This window comes from Struthio camelus, chromosome 5 (genome assembly GCF_040807025.1).
Source record: "Struthio camelus isolate bStrCam1 chromosome 5, bStrCam1.hap1, whole genome shotgun sequence".
NCBI classification, from domain to species: Eukaryota; Metazoa; Chordata; class Aves; order Struthioniformes; family Struthionidae; genus Struthio; species Struthio camelus.
This window is the reverse complement of record NC_090946.1, coordinates 11,388,470-11,406,239: the sequence shown is the minus strand read 5'-3', so window position 1 is coordinate 11,406,239 and position 17,770 is coordinate 11,388,470.

Sequence of the window (17,770 nt, the reverse complement as noted above, 5' to 3'; positions counted from 1 at the left end):
TGAAAAGCACTGCGTCGGGGTTGAAACCACTGCGCCGAGCCTAAAACCACTCGTCTGACCTTAAAACCACTCCGCCGAGCCTGAAACCACTGCGTCAGGCCTGAAACCACTCCGCCAGGGCCAAAACCACTGCGTCAGGCCTGAAACCACTCCGCCGAGCCTGAAACCACTGCGTCAGGCCTAAAACCACTCCGCCGAGCCTAAAACAACTCCGTCGGGGCTGGAACCACTCCACCAGTGCTGAAACCGCTCCGTCGGGGCTGAAACCCCTCCGTGAAGCCGAAAAGCACTGTGTCGGGGCTGAAACCCCTCCGTGAAGCCGAAAAGCACTGTGTCGGGGCAGAAACCACTCCGCCGAGCCTAAAAGCACTGCGTCGGGGCTGAAACCACTCCGCCGAGCCTAAAAGGACTGCATCGGGGCTGAAACCACTCCGACGAGCCTAAAAGCACTGCGTCGGGGCTGAAACCACTCCGCCGAGCCTAAAAGCAGTGCGTCGGGGCTGAAACCACTCCGCCGAGCCTAAAAGCACTGCGTCGGGGCTGAAACCACTCCGCCGAGCCTAAAGGCACTGCGTCGGGGCTGAAACCACTCCGCCGAGCCTAAAGGCACTGCGTCGGGGCTGAAACCACTCCGCCGAGCCTAAAAGCAGTGCGTCGGGGCTGAAACCACTCCGCCGAGCCTAAAAGCACTGCGTCGGGGCTGAAACCACTCCGCCGAGCCTAAAAGCACTGTGTCGGGGCTGAAACCCCTCCGTGAAGCCGAAAAGCACTGCGTCGGGGCTGAAACCCCTCCGCTGAGCCGAAAAGCACTGTGTCGGGGCTGAAACCCCTCGGTGAAGCCGAAAAGCACTGTGTCGGGGCTGAAACCCCTCCGTGAAGCCGAAAAGCACTGTGTCGGGGCTGAAACCCGTCCGTGAAGCCGAAAAGCACTGTGTCGGGGCTGAAACCCCTCCGTGAAGCCGAAAAGCACTGTGTCGGGGCTGAAACCCCTCCGTGAAGCCGAAAAGCACTGTGTCGGGGCTGAAACCCCTCCGTGAAGCCGAAAAGCACTGTGTCGGGGCTGAAACCCCTCCGTGAAGCCGAAAAGCACTGTGTCGGGGCTGAAACCCCTCCGCCGAGCCGAAAAGCACTGTGTCGGGGCTGAAACCCCTCCGCCGAGCCGAAAAGCACTGTGTCGGGGCTGAAACCCCTCCGCCGAGCCGAAAAGCACTGTGTCGGGGCTGAAACCCCTCCGCCGAGCCGAAAAGCACTGTGTCGGGGCTGAAACCCCTGCCTGAAGCCGAAAAGCACTGTGTCGGGGCTGAAACCCCTCCGCCGAGCCTAAAAGCACTGTGTCGGGGTTGAAACCACTCTGCTGAGGCCAAAACCACTCGTCTGACCTTAAAACCACTCCGCCGAGCCTAAAAGCACTGCATCGGGGCTGAAACCACTCCGCCAGGGCCAAAACCAGTGCGTCGGGGCTGAAACCACTCCGCCGAGGCCAAAACCACTGCGTCGGGGCTAGAACCACTCCGCCGAGCCTAAAACCACTGCGTCGGGGCTGGAACCACTCCGCCGAGCCTAAAACCACTCCGTCGGGGCTGAAACTAGTGCGTCAGGCCCAAAAGAACTCCGCCAGGGCCAAAACCACTCGGCTGACCTTAAAACCACTCCGCCGAGCCTAAAAGCACTGCATCGGGGCTGAAACCACTCCGCCAGGGGCAAAACCACTCTGTCGGGGCGAAAACCACTGCGTCGGGGCTGAAACCACTCCACCGAGCCTAAAAGCAGTGCGTCAGGGCTGAAACCACTCCGCCGAGCCTAAAAGCATTGCGTCAGGTGGGAAACCACTCCGCCGAGCCTAGAACCACTCCACTGAGCCTAAAAGCACTGCATTGGGGCTGAAACCACTCCGCCAGAGCCAAAACGACTGCGTCGGGGCTGAAAACCACTCCATCAAGCCTAAAACCAGTGCGTTGGGGCTGAAACTACTGCGTCAGGCCCAAAATAACTCCGTCGGGGCCAAAACCACTCCACCAGTGCTGAAACCACTGCGCCAAGCCTGAAACCAGTGCGTCGGGGCTGAAACCACTCCGCCAGGGCCAAAACCACTCGTCTGACCTTAAAAACGCTCCATCAAGCGTAAAAGCACTGCGTCGGGGCAGAAACTGCTCCGTCAGGCTGAAAACCACTCCGCCGAGCCTGAACCCACTGCGTCAGGGCAGAAGCCACTCCGTGGTTGCTGAAACCACTCCGCCGAGCCTAAAACCACTCCATCAAGCCTAAAAGCAGTGCGTCGGGGCTGAAAACACTCCACCAGTGCTGAAACCACTCCGCCGAGCCTAAAACCACTCCATCAAGCCTAAAAGCAGTGCGTCAGGGCTGAAACCACTCCGCCAGGGGCAAAACCACTCTGCCAAGCCTAAAACCACTTCGCCGGGGCAAAAACCACTCCGTCGGGGCTGAAACCACTCCGCCGAGCCTAAAAGCAGTGCGTCAGGGCTGAAACCACTCCGCCAAGCCTAAAACCACTGCGTCAGGTGGAAAACCCCTCCGCCGAGCCTAAAAGCAGTGCGTCGGGGCTGAAACCACTCTGCCAAGCCTAAAACCACTCCACCGAGGCGAAAACCACTGCGTTGGGGCTGAAACCACTCCGCCGAGCCTAAAAGCAGTGCGTCAGGGCTGAAACCACTCCGCCGAGCCTAAAACCACTCCGCTGACATTAAAACCACTGCGCCAAGCCTAAAAGCACTGCGTCGGGGTTGAAACCACTCCACCAAGGCTAAAAGCACTGCGTCAGGCCAAAAAGCACTCCACCAGGGCCAAAACCACTCAATCGGGGCTGAAAGCGTTCCACCACGGCTAAAACCACTCCGCCGACATTAAAACCACTGCGCCAAGCCTGAAACCACTGCGTCGGGGCTGAAACCACTCCGCCGAGCCTAAAACCACTGCATCAGGTGGAAAACCACTCCGCCAGGGCCAAAACCACACCGCTGACATTAAAACCATTCCGTCAGGGCTGGAACCACTCCGCCGAGCCTAAAACCTCTCCGTCGGGGCTGAAACCACTCCACCAAGCCTAAAAGCACTGCGTCGGGGATGAAACCACTCCACCAGGGCCAAAACCACTCCGTCGGGGCTGAAACTACTGCGTCAGGCCCAAAACAACTCCGTCGGGGCCAAAACCACGCCGCCAAGCCTGAAACCACTGCGTCGGGGCTGAAACCACTCCGCCAGGGCCAAAACCACTCATCTGACCTTAAAACCACTCCATCAAGCCTAAAAGCACTGCGTCGGGGCAGAAACTGCTACGTCAGGCTCTAAACCACTCCGCCGAGCCTGAAACCACTGCGTCAGGGCAGAAGCCACTGCGTCGGGGCTGAAACCACTCCGCCGAGCCGAAAACCACTGCGTCGGGGCTGAAACCACTCCGCCGAGCCGAAAACCACTCCGACGGAGCTGAAACCACTCCGCCAGGCCGAAAACCACTCCGACGGAGCTGAAACCACTCCGCCAGGCCGAAAACCACTCCGACGGAGCTGAAACCACTCCGCCAGGCCGAAAACCACTCCGACGGAGCTGAAACCACTCCGCCAGGCCGAAAACCACTCCGACGGGGCTGAAACCACTCCGCCAGGCCGAAAACCACTCCGTCGGAGCTGAAACCACTCCGCCAGGCCGAAAGCCACTCCGTCGGGGCTAAAACCACTCCGCCGAGCCTAAAACCACTCCGTCGGGGCTGAAACTAGTGCGTCAGGCGCAAAACAACTCCGTCAGGGCCAAAACCACTCCACCAGTGCTGAAACCACTGCGCCAAGCCTGAAACCAGTGCGTCGGGGCTGAAACCACTCCGCCAGGGCCAAAAGCACTCGGCTGACCTTGAAACCACTCCATCAAGCCTGAAACTACTGCGTTGGAGCTCAGACCACTGCGTCGGAGGTGAAATCACTCCGCCAAGCCTGAAACCACTCCGTCGGGGCCAAAACCACTCCATTGGGGCCGAAACCACTCCGCCGAGCCTAAAACCACTCCGTCGGGGCTGAAACCGCTCCATCAAGCCTAAAACCACTGCGTGGGGGCTGAAACCACTCCATCAAGCCTAAAACCACTCCGTCGGGGCTGAAACCGCTCCATCAAGCCTAAAACCACTGCGTGGGGGCTGAAACCACTCCATCAAGCCTAAAACCACTCCGTCGGGGCTGAAACCGCTCCATCAAGCCTAAAACCACTCCGTCGGGGCTGAAACCACTCCACCAGTGCTGAAACCACTGCGTCGGGGCTGAAACCACTCCACCAGTGCTGAAACCACTGCGTCAGACCTGAAACCACTCCGCCAGTGCTGAAACCACTGCGTCGGACCTGAAACGACTCCGCCAAGCCTGAAACCACTGCGTCAGACCTGAAACCACTCCACCAGTGCTGAAACCACTGCGTCGGGCCTGAAACCACTCCGCCAAGCCTGAAACGACTCCGCCGAGCCTAAAACCACTCCGTTGGGGCTGAAACCACTGTGCCAGGACCAAAACCACTCCGTCAGGGTGGAAATTGCTCTGTCAGGCCGAAAAGGACTCCACCAGGGCCAAAAACACTCCGCCGATATTAAAACCACTGCACCGAGCCTAAAACCAGTCCGTCGGGGCTGAAACCACTCCGCCGAGCCTAAAACCACTGCGTCGGGGCTGAAACTGCTCCGCCAAGACGAAAACCACTGCATCAGGCCTAAAACCACTCTGCTGAGCCTAAAACAACTCCGCCGGGGCTGAAACCACTCCGCAAAGCCGAAAACCACTCCGTCGGGGCTGAAACCACTCCGCAAAGCCGAAAACCACTCCGGCGGGGCTGAAAGCACTGCGTTAGGCCAAAAACCACTGCGTCGGGGCTGAAACCACTCCGCCAGGCCGAAAACCACCCAGCTCACCTTAAAACCACTCCGTCAAGCCTAAAACCACCCCATCAAGCCGAAAACCACTGTGTTGGGGCTGAAATCACTCCGCCAAGCCTGAAACCACTGCGTCGGGGCCAAAAGCACTCCTTGGGGGCCTAAAGCACTCTGCCAAGCCGAAAACCACTGCGTTGGACCTGAAACCACTCCGCCGAGCCGAAAACCACTCTGTCAGGGCTGAAATCACTCCGCCAAGCCTGAAACTACTGCGTGGGGGCTGAAACCACTCCATCAAGCCTAAAACCACTCCGTCGGGGCTGAAACCGCTCCATCAAGCCTAAAACCACTCCGTCGGGGCTGAAACCACTCCACCAGTGCTGAAACCACTGCGTCGGGGCTGAAACCACTCCGCCAGTGCTGAAACCACTGCGTCAGACCTGAAACCACTCCGCCAGTGCTGAAACCACTGCGTCGGACCTGAAACGACTCCGCCAAGCCTGAAACCACTGCGTCAGACCTGAAACCACTCCACCAGTGCTGAAACCACTGCGTCGGGCCTGAAACCACTCCGCCAAGCCTGAAACGACTCCGCCGAGCCTAAAACCACTCCGTTGGGGCTGAAACCACTGTGCCAGGACCAAAACCACTCCGTCAGGGTGGAAATTGCTCTGTCAGGCCGAAAAGGACTCCACCAGGGCCAAAAACACTCCGCCGATATTAAAACCACTGCACCGAGCCTAAAACCAGTCCGTCGGGGCTGAAACCACTCCGCCGAGCCTAAAACCACTGCGTCGGGGCTGAAACTGCTCCGCCAAGACGAAAACCACTGCATCAGGCCTAAAACCACTCTGCTGAGCCTAAAACAACTCCGCCGGGGCTGAAACCACTCCGCAAAGCCGAAAACCACTCCGTCGGGGCTGAAACCACTCCGCAAAGCCGAAAACCACTGCGTCGGGGCTGAAAGCACTGCGTTAGGCCAAAAACCACTGCGTCGGGGCTGAAACCACTCCGCCAGGCCGAAAACCACCCAGCTCACCTTAAAACCACTCCGTCAAGCCTAAAACCACCCCATCAAGCCGAAAACCACTGTGTTGGGGCTGAAATCACTCCGCCAAGCCTGAAACCACTCCGCCAGGGCCAAAACCACTCGTCTGACCTTAAAAAGGCTCCATCAAGCCTAAAAGCACTGCGTCGGGGCAGAAACTGCTCCGTCAGGCTGAAAACCACTCCGCCGAGCCTGAACCCACTGCGTCAGGGCAGAAGCCACTCCGTGGTTGCTGAAACCACTCCGCCGAGCCTAAAACCACTCCATCAAGCCTAAAAGCAGTGCGTCGGGGCTGAAAACACTCCACCAGTGCTGAAACCACTCTGCCAAGCCTAAAACCACTCCATCAAGCCTAAAAGCAGTGCGTCAGGGCTGAAACCACTCCGCCAGGGGCAAAACCACTCTGCCAAGCCTAAAACCACTTCGCCGGGGCAAAAACCACTCCGCCGGGGCAAAAACCACTCCGTCGGGGCTGAAACCACTCCGCCGAGCCTAAAAGCAGTGCGTCAGGGCTGAAACCACTCCGCCAAGCCTAAAACCACTGCATCAGGTGGAAAACCCCTCCGCCGAGCCTAAAAGCAGTGCGTCGGGGCTGAAACCACTCTGCCAAGCCTAAAACCACTCCACCGAGGCGAAAACCACTGCGTTGGGGCTGAAACCACTCCGCCGAGCCTAAAAGCAGTGCGTCAGGGCTGAAACCACTCCGCCGAGCCTAAAACCACTCCGCTGACATTAAAACCACTGCGCCAAGCCTAAAAGCACTGCGTCGGGGTTGAAACCACTCCACCAAGGCTAAAAGCACTGCGTCAGGCCAAAAAGCACTCCACCAGGGCCAAAACCACTCAATCGGGGCTGAAAGCGTTCCACCACGGCTAAAACCACTCCGCCGACATTAAAACCACTGCGCCAAGCCTGAAACCACTGCGTCGGGGCTGAAACCACTCCGCCGAGCCTAAAACCACTGCATCAGGTGGAAAACCACTCCGCCAGGGCCAAAACCACACCGCTGACATTAAAACCATTCCGTCAGGGCTGGAACCACTCCGCCGAGCCTAAAACCTCTCCGTCGGGGCTGAAACCACTCCACCAAGCCTAAAAGCACTGCGTCGGGGATGAAACCACTCCACCAGGGCCAAAACCACTCCGTCGGGGCTGAAACTACTGCGTCAGGCCCAAAACAACTCCGTCGGGGCCAAAACCACGCCGCCAAGCCTGAAACCACTGCGTCGGGGCTGAAACCACTCCGCCAGGGCCAAAACCACTCATCTGACCTTAAAACCACTCCATCAAGCCTAAAAGCACTGCGTCGGGGCAGAAACTGCTACGTCAGGCTCTAAACCACTCCGCCGAGCCTGAAACCACTGCGTCAGGGCAGAAGCCACTGCGTCGGGGCTGAAACCACTCCGCCGAGCCGAAAACCACTGCGTCGGGGCTGAAACCACTCCGCCGAGCCGAAAACCACTCCGACGGAGCTGAAACCACTCCGCCAGGCCGAAAACCACTCCGACGGAGCTGAAACCACTCCGCCAGGCCGAAAACCACTCCGACGGAGCTGAAACCACTCCGCCAGGCCGAAAACCACTCCGACGGAGCTGAAACCACTCCGCCAGGCCGAAAACCACTCCGACGGAGCTGAAACCACTCCGCCAGGCCGAAAACCACTCCGACGGGGCTGAAACCACTCCGCCAGGCCGAAAACCACTCCGTCGGAGCTGAAACCACTCCGCCAGGCCGAAAGCCACTCCGTCGGGGCTAAAACCACTCCGCCGAGCCTAAAACCACTCCGTCGGGGCTGAAACTAGTGCGTCAGGCGCAAAACAACTCCGTCAGGGCCAAAACCACTCCACCAGTGCTGAAACCACTGCGCCAAGCCTGAAACCAGTGCGTCGGGGCTGAAACCACTCCGCCAGGGCCAAAAGCACTCGGCTGACCTTGAAACCACTCCATCAAGCCTGAAACTACTGCGTTGGAGCTCAGACCACTGCGTCGGAGGTGAAATCACTCCGCCAAGCCTGAAACCACTCCGTCGGGGCCAAAACCACTCCATTGGGGCCGAAACCACTCCGCCGAGCCTAAAACCACTCCGTCGGGGCTGAAACCGCTCCATCAAGCCTAAAACCACTGCGTGGGGGCTGAAACCACTCCATCAAGCCTAAAACCACTCCGTCGGGGCTGAAACCGCTCCATCAAGCCTAAAACCACTGCGTGGGGGCTGAAACCACTCCATCAAGCCTAAAACCACTCCGTCGGGGCTGAAACCGCTCCATCAAGCCTAAAACCACTCCGTCGGGGCTGAAACCACTCCACCAGTGCTGAAACCACTGCGTCGGGGCTGAAACCACTCCACCAGTGCTGAAACCACTGCGTCAGACCTGAAACCACTCCGCCAGTGCTGAAACCACTGCGTCGGACCTGAAACGACTCCGCCAAGCCTGAAACCACTGCGTCAGACCTGAAACCACTCCACCAGTGCTGAAACCACTGCGTCGGGCCTGAAACCACTCCGCCAAGCCTGAAACGACTCCGCCGAGCCTAAAACCACTCCGTTGGGGCTGAAACCACTGTGCCAGGACCAAAACCACTCCGTCAGGGTGGAAATTGCTCTGTCAGGCCGAAAAGGACTCCACCAGGGCCAAAAACACTCCGCCGATATTAAAACCACTGCACCGAGCCTAAAACCAGTCCGTCGGGGCTGAAACCACTCCGCCGAGCCTAAAACCACTGCGTCGGGGCTGAAACTGCTCCGCCAAGACGAAAACCACTGCATCAGGCCTAAAACCACTCTGCTGAGCCTAAAACAACTCCGCCGGGGCTGAAACCACTCCGCAAAGCCGAAAACCACTCCGTCGGGGCTGAAACCACTCCGCAAAGCCGAAAACCACTCCGGCGGGGCTGAAAGCACTGCGTTAGGCCAAAAACCACTGCGTCGGGGCTGAAACCACTCCGCCAGGCCGAAAACCACCCAGCTCACCTTAAAACCACTCCGTCAAGCCTAAAACCACCCCATCAAGCCGAAAACCACTGTGTTGGGGCTGAAATCACTCCGCCAAGCCTGAAACCACTGCGTCGGGGCCAAAAGCACTCCTTGGGGGCCTAAAGCACTCTGCCAAGCCGAAAACCACTGCGTTGGACCTGAAACCACTCCGCCGAGCCGAAAACCACTCTGTCAGGGCTGAAATCACTCCGCCAAGCCTGAAACTACTGCGTGGGGGCTGAAACCACTCCATCAAGCCTAAAACCACTCCGTCGGGGCTGAAACCGCTCCATCAAGCCTAAAACCACTCCGTCGGGGCTGAAACCACTCCACCAGTGCTGAAACCACTGCGTCGGGGCTGAAACCACTCCGCCAGTGCTGAAACCACTGCGTCAGACCTGAAACCACTCCGCCAGTGCTGAAACCACTGCGTCGGACCTGAAACGACTCCGCCAAGCCTGAAACCACTGCGTCAGACCTGAAACCACTCCACCAGTGCTGAAACCACTGCGTCGGGCCTGAAACCACTCCGCCAAGCCTGAAACGACTCCGCCGAGCCTAAAACCACTCCGTTGGGGCTGAAACCACTGTGCCAGGACCAAAACCACTCCGTCAGGGTGGAAATTGCTCTGTCAGGCCGAAAAGGACTCCACCAGGGCCAAAAACACTCCGCCGATATTAAAACCACTGCACCGAGCCTAAAACCAGTCCGTCGGGGCTGAAACCACTCCGCCGAGCCTAAAACCACTGCGTCGGGGCTGAAACTGCTCCGCCAAGACGAAAACCACTGCATCAGGCCTAAAACCACTCTGCTGAGCCTAAAACAACTCCGCCGGGGCTGAAACCACTCCGCAAAGCCGAAAACCACTCCGTCGGGGCTGAAACCACTCCGCAAAGCCGAAAACCACTCCGGCGGGGCTGAAAGCACTGCGTTAGGCCAAAAACCACTGCGTCGGGGCTGAAACCACTCCGCCAGGCCGAAAACCACCCAGCTCACCTTAAAACCACTCCGTCAAGCCTAAAACCACCCCATCAAGCCGAAAACCACTGTGTTGGGGCTGAAATCACTCCGCCAAGCCTGAAACCACTCCGCCAGGGCCAAAACCACTCGTCTGACCTTAAAAAGGCTCCATCAAGCCTAAAAGCACTGCGTCGGGGCAGAAACTGCTCCGTCAGGCTGAAAACCACTCCGCCGAGCCTGAACCCACTGCGTCAGGGCAGAAGCCACTCCGTGGTTGCTGAAACCACTCCGCCGAGCCTAAAACCACTCCATCAAGCCTAAAAGCAGTGCGTCGGGGCTGAAAACACTCCACCAGTGCTGAAACCACTCTGCCAAGCCTAAAACCACTCCATCAAGCCTAAAAGCAGTGCGTCAGGGCTGAAACCACTCCGCCAGGGGCAAAACCACTCTGCCAAGCCTAAAACCACTTCGCCGGGGCAAAAACCACTCCGTCGGGGCTGAAACCACTCCGCCGAGCCTAAAAGCAGTGCGTCAGGGCTGAAACCACTCCGCCAAGCCTAAAACCACTGCGTCAGGTGGAAAACCCCTCCGCCGAGCCTAAAAGCAGTGCGTCGGGGCTGAAACCACTCTGCCAAGCCGAAAACCACTCCACCGAGGCGAAAACCACTGCGTTGGGGCTGAAACCACTCCGCCGAGCCTAAAAGCAGTGCGTCAGGGCTGAAACCACTCCGCCGAGCCTAAAACCACTCCGCTGACATTAAAACCACTGCGCCAAGCCTAAAAGCACTGCGTCGGGGTTGAAACCACTCCACCAAGGCTAAAAGCACTGCGTCAGGCCAAAAAGCACTCCACCAGGGCCAAAACCACTCAATCGGGGCTGAAAGCGTTCCACCACGGCTAAAACCACTCCGCCGACATTAAAACCACTGCGCCAAGCCTGAAACCACTGCGTCGGGGCTGAAACCACTCCGCCGAGCCTAAAACCACTGCATCAGGTGGAAAACCACTCCGCCAGGGCCAAAACCACACCGCTGACATTAAAACCATTCCGTCAGGGCTGGAACCACTCCGCCGAGCCTAAAACCTCTCCGTCGGGGCTGAAACCACTCCACCAAGCCTAAAAGCACTGCGTCGGGGATGAAACCACTCCACCAGGGCCAAAACCACTCCGTCGGGGCTGAAACTACTGCGTCAGGCCCAAAACAACTCCGTCGGGGCCAAAACCACGCCGCCAAGCCTGAAACCACTGCGTCGGGGCTGAAACCACTCCGCCAGGGCCAAAACTACTCATCTGACCTTAAAACCACTCCATCAAGCCTAAAAGCACTGCGTCGGGGCAGAAACTGCTACGTCAGGCTCTAAACCACTCCGCCGAGCCTGAAACCACTGCGTCAGGGCAGAAGCCACTCCGTGGTTGCTGAAACCACTCCGCCGAGCCTAAAACCACTGCGTCGGGGCTGAAACCACTCCGCCAGGCCGAAAACCACTCCGTCGGAGCTGAAACCACTCCGCCAGGCCGAAAACCACTGCGTCGGGGCTGAAACCACTCCGCCGAGCCGAAAACCACTGCGTCGGGGCTGAAACCACTCCGCCGAGCCGAAAACCACTCCGACGGAGCTGAAACCACTCCGCCAGGCCGAAAACCACTCCGTCAGAGCTGAAACCACTCCGCCAGGCCGAAAACCACTCCGTCGGAGCTGAAACCACTCCGCCAGGCCGAAAGCCACTCCGTCGGGGCTAAAACCACTCCGCCGAGCCTAAAACCACTCCGTCGGGGCTGAAACTAGTGCGTCAGGCGCAAAACAACTCCGTCAGGGCCAAAACCACTCCACCAGTGCTGAAACCACTGCGCCAAGCCTGAAACCAGTGCGTCGGGGCTGAAACCACTCCGCCAGGGCCAAAAGCACTCGGCTGACCTTGAAACCACTCCATCAAGCCTGAAACTACTGCGTTGGAGCTCAGACCACTGCGTCGGAGGTGAAATCACTCCGCCAAGCCTGAAACCACTCCGTCGGGGCCAAAACCACTCCATTGGGGCCGAAACCACTCCGCCGAGCCTAAAACCACTCCGTCGGGGCTGAAACCGCTCCATCAAGCCTAAAACCACTGCGTGGGGGCTGAAACCACTCCATCAAGCCTAAAACCACTCCGTCGGGGCTGAAACCGCTCCATCAAGCCTAAAACCACTGCGTGGGGGCTGAAACCACTCCATCAAGCCTAAAACCACTCCGTCGGGGCTGAAACCGCTCCATCAAGCCTAAAACCACTCCGTCGGGGCTGAAACCACTCCACCAGTGCTGAAACCACTGCGTCGGGGCTGAAACCACTCCACCAGTGCTGAAACCACTGCGTCAGACCTGAAACCACTCCGCCAGTGCTGAAACCACTGCGTCGGACCTGAAACGACTCCGCCAAGCCTGAAACCACTGCGTCAGACCTGAAACCACTCCACCAGTGCTGAAACCACTGCGTCGGGCCTGAAACCACTCCGCCAAGCCTGAAACGACTCCGCCGAGCCTAAAACCACTCCGTTGGGGCTGAAACCACTGTGCCAGGACCAAAACCACTCCGTCAGGGTGGAAATTGCTCTGTCAGGCCGAAAAGGACTCCACCAGGGCCAAAAACACTCCGCCGATATTAAAACCACTGCACCGAGCCTAAAACCAGTCCGTCGGGGCTGAAACCACTCCGCCGAGCCTAAAACCACTGCGTCGGGGCTGAAACTGCTCCGCCAAGACGAAAACCACTGCATCAGGCCTAAAACCACTCTGCTGAGCCTAAAACAACTCCGCCGGGGCTGAAACCACTCCGCAAAGCCGAAAACCACTCCGTCGGGGCTGAAACCACTCCGCAAAGCCGAAAACCACTGCGTCGGGGCTGAAAGCACTGCGTTAGGCCAAAAACCACTGCGTCGGGGCTGAAACCACTCCGCCAGGCCGAAAACCACCCAGCTCACCTTAAAACCACTCCGTCAAGCCTAAAACCACCCCATCAAGCCGAAAACCACTGTGTTGGGGCTGAAATCACTCCGCCAAGCCTGAAACCACTGCGTCGGGGCCAAAAGCACTCCTTGGGGGCCTAAAGCACTCTGCCAAGCCGAAAACCACTGCGTTGGACCTGAAACCACTCCGCCGAGCCGAAAACCACTCTGCCAGGGCTGAAATCACTCCGCCAAGCCTGAAACTACTGCGTGGGGGCTGAAACCACTCCATCAAGCCTAAAACCACTCCGTCGGGGCTGAAACCGCTCCATCAAGCCTAAAACCACTCCGTCGGGGCTGAAACCACTGCGTCGGGGCTGAAACCACTCCGCCAGTGCTGAAACCACTGCGTCAGACCTGAAACCACTCCGCCAGTGCTGAAACCACTGCGTCGGACCTGAAACGACTCCGCCAAGCCTGAAACCACTGCGTCAGACCTGAAACCACTCCACCAGTGCTGAAACCACTGCGTCGGGCCTGAAACCACTCCGCCAAGCCTGAAACGACTCCGCCGAGCCTAAAACCACTCCGTTGGGGCTGAAACCACTGTGCCAGGACCAAAACCACTCCGTCAGGGTGGAAATTGCTCTGTCAGGCCGAAAAGGACTCCACCAGGGCCAAAAACACTCCGCCGATATTAAAACCACTGCACCGAGCCTAAAACCAGTCCGTCGGGGCTGAAACCACTCCGCCGAGCCTAAAACCACTGCGTCGGGGCTGAAACTGCTCCGCCAAGACGAAAACCACTGCATCAGGCCTAAAACCACTCTGCTGAGCCTAAAACAACTCCGCCGGGGCTGAAACCACTCCGCAAAGCCGAAAACCACTCCGTCGGGGCTGAAACCACTCCGCAAAGCCGAAAACCACTGCGTCGGGGCTGAAAGCACTGCGTTAGGCCAAAAACCACTGCGTCGGGGCTGAAACCACTCCGCCAGGCCGAAAACCACCCAGCTCACCTTAAAACCACTCCGTCAAGCCTAAAACCACCCCATCAAGCCGAAAACCACTGTGTTGGGGCTGAAATCACTCCGCCAAGCCTGAAACCACTCCGCCAGGGCCAAAACCACTCGTCTGACCTTAAAAAGGCTCCATCAAGCCTAAAAGCACTGCGTCGGGGCAGAAACTGCTCCGTCAGGCTGAAAACCACTCCGCCGAGCCTGAACCCACTGCGTCAGGGCAGAAGCCACTCCGTGGTTGCTGAAACCACTCCGCCGAGCCTAAAACCACTCCATCAAGCCTAAAAGCAGTGCGTCGGGGCTGAAAACACTCCACCAGTGCTGAAACCACTCTGCCAAGCCTAAAACCACTCCATCAAGCCTAAAAGCAGTGCGTCAGGGCTGAAACCACTCCGCCAGGGGCAAAACCACTCTGCCAAGCCTAAAACCACTTCGCCGGGGCAAAAACCACTCCGTCGGGGCTGAAACCACTCCGCCGAGCCTAAAAGCAGTGCGTCAGGGCTGAAACCACTCCGCCAAGCCTAAAACCACTGCGTCAGGTGGAAAACCCCTCCGCCGAGCCTAAAAGCAGTGCGTCGGGGCTGAAACCACTCTGCCAAGCCTAAAACCACTCCACCGAGGCGAAAACCACTGCGTTGGGGCTGAAACCACTCCGCCGAGCCTAAAAGCAGTGCGTCAGGGCTGAAACCACTCCGCCGAGCCTAAAACCACTCCGCTGACATTAAAACCACTGCGCCAAGCCTAAAAGCACTGCGTCGGGGTTGAAACCACTCCACCAAGGCTAAAAGCACTGCGTCAGGCCAAAAAGCACTCCACCAGGGCCAAAACCACTCAATCGGGGCTGAAAGCGTTCCACCACGGCTAAAACCACTCCGCCGACATTAAAACCACTGCGCCAAGCCTGAAACCACTGCGTCGGGGCTGAAACCACTCCGCCGAGCCTAAAACCACTGCATCAGGTGGAAAACCACTCCGCCAGGGCCAAAACCACACCGCTGACATTAAAACCATTCCGTCAGGGCTGGAACCACTCCGCCGAGCCTAAAACCTCTCCGTCGGGGCTGAAACCACTCCACCAAGCCTAAAAGCACTGCGTCGGGGATGAAACCACTCCACCAGGGCCAAAACCACTCCGTCGGGGCTGAAACTACTGCGTCAGGCCCAAAACAACTCCGTCGGGGCCAAAACCACGCCGCCAAGCCTGAAACCACTGCGTCGGGGCTGAAACCACTCCGCCAGGGCCAAAACCACTCATCTGACCTTAAAACCACTCCATCAAGCCTAAAAGCACTGCGTCGGGGCAGAAACTGCTACGTCAGGCTCTAAACCACTCCGCCGAGCCTGAAACCACTGCGTCAGGGCAGAAGCCACTCCGTCGGGGCTGAAACCACTCCGCCGAGCCGAAAACCACTGCGTCGGGGCTGAAACCACTCCGCCGAGCCGAAAACCACTCCGACGGAGCTGAAACCACTCCGCCAGGCCGAAAACCACTCCGACGGAGCTGAAACCACTCCGCCAGGCCGAAAACCACTCCGACGGAGCTGAAACCACTCCGCCAGGCCGAAAACCACTCCGACGGAGCTGAAACCACTCCGCCAGGCCAAAAACCACTCCGACGGGGCTGAAACCACTCCGCCAGGCCGAAAACCACTCCGTCGGAGCTGAAACCACTCCGCCAGGCCGAAAGCCACTCCGTCGGGGCTAAAACCACTCCGCCGAGCCTAAAACCACTCCGTCGGGGCTGAAACTAGTGCGTCAGGCGCAAAACAACTCCGTCAGGGCCAAAACCACTCCACCAGTGCTGAAACCACTGCGCCAAGCCTGAAACCAGTGCGTCGGGGCTGAAACCACTCCGCCAGGGCCAAAAGCACTCGGCTGACCTTGAAACCACTCCATCAAGCCTGAAACTACTGCGTTGGAGCTCAGACCACTGCGTCGGAGGTGAAATCACTCCGCCAAGCCTGAAACCACTCCGTCGGGGCCAAAACCACTCCATTGGGGCCGAAACCACTCCGCCGAGCCTAAAACCACTCCGTCGGGGCTGAAACCGCTCCATCAAGCCTAAAACCACTGCGTGGGGGCTGAAACCACTCCATCAAGCCTAAAACCACTCCGTCGGGGCTGAAACCGCTCCATCAAGCCTAAAACCACTGCGTGGGGGCTGAAACCACTCCATCAAGCCTAAAACCACTCCGTCGGGGCTGAAACCGCTCCATCAAGCCTAAAACCACTCCGTCGGGGCTGAAACCACTCCACCAGTGCTGAAACCACTGCGTCGGGGCTGAAACCACTCCACCAGTGCTGAAACCACTGCGTCAGACCTGAAACCACTCCGCCAGTGCTGAAACCACTGCGTCGGACCTGAAACGACTCCGCCAAGCCTGAAACCACTGCGTCAGACCTGAAACCACTCCACCAGTGCTGAAACCACTGCGTCGGGCCTGAAACCACTCCGCCAAGCCTGAAACGACTCCGCCGAGCCTAAAACCACTCCGTTGGGGCTGAAACCACTGTGCCAGGACCAAAACCACTCCGTCAGGGTGGAAATTGCTCTGTCAGGCCGAAAAGGACTCCACCAGGGCCAAAAACACTCCGCCGATATTAAAACCACTGCACCGAGCCTAAAACCAGTCCGTCGGGGCTGAAACCACTCCGCCGAGCCTAAAACCACTGCGTCGGGGCTGAAACTGCTCCGCCAAGACGAAAACCACTGCATCAGGCCTAAAACCACTCTGCTGAGCCTAAAACAACTCCGCCGGGGCTGAAACCACTCCGCAAAGCCGAAAACCACTCCGTCGGGGCTGAAACCACTCCGCAAAGCCGAAAACCACTGCGTCGGGGCTGAAAGCACTGCGTTAGGCCAAAAACCACTGCGTCGGGGCTGAAACCACTCCGCCAGGCCGAAAACCACCCAGCTCACCTTAAAACCACTCCGTCAAGCCTAAAACCACCCCATCAAGCCGAAAACCACTGTGTTGGGGCTGAAATCACTCCGCCAAGCCTGAAACCACTGCGTCGGGGCCAAAAGCACTCCTTGGGGGCCTAAAGCACTCTGCCAAGCCGAAAACCACTGCGTTGGACCTGAAACCACTCCGCCGAGCCGAAAACCACTCTGTCAGGGCTGAAATCACTCCGCCAAGCCTGAAACTACTGCGTGGGGGCTGAAACCACTCCATCAAGCCTAAAACCACTCCGTCGGGGCTGAAACCGCTCCATCAAGCCTAAAACCACTCCGTCGGGGCTGAAACCACTCCACCAGTGCTGAAACCACTGCGTCGGGGCTGAAACCACTCCACCAGTGCTGAAACCACTGCGTCAGACCTGAAACCACTCCGCCAGTGCTGAAACCACTGCGTCGGACCTGAAACGACTCCGCCAAGCCTGAAACCACTGCGTCAGACCTGAAACCACTCCACCAGTGCTGAAACCACTGCGTCGGGCCTGAAACCACTCCGCCAAGCCTGAAACGACTCCGCCGAGCCTAAAACCACTCCGTTGGGGCTGAAACCACTGTGCCAGGACCAAAACCACTCCGTCAGGGTGGAAATTGCTCTGTCAGGCCGAAAAGGACTCCACCAGGGCCAAAAACACTCCGCCGATATTAAAACCACTGCACCGAGCCTAAAACCAGTCCGTCGGGGCTGAAACCACTCCGCCGAGCCTAAAACCACTGCGTCGGGGCTGAAACTGCTCCGCCAAGACGAAAACCACTGCATCAGGCCTAAAACCACTCTGCTGAGCCTAAAACAACTCCGCCGGGGCTGAAACCACTCCGCAAAGCCGAAAACCACTCCGTCGGGGCTGAAACCACTCCGCAAAGCCGAAAACCACTCCGGCGGGGCTGAAAGCACTGCGTTAGGCCAAAAACCACTGCGTCGGGGCTGAAACCACTCCGCCAGGCCGAAAACCACCCAGCTCACCTTAAAACCACTCCGTCAAGCCTAAAACCACCCCATCAAGCCGAAAACCACTGTGTTGGGGCTGAAATCA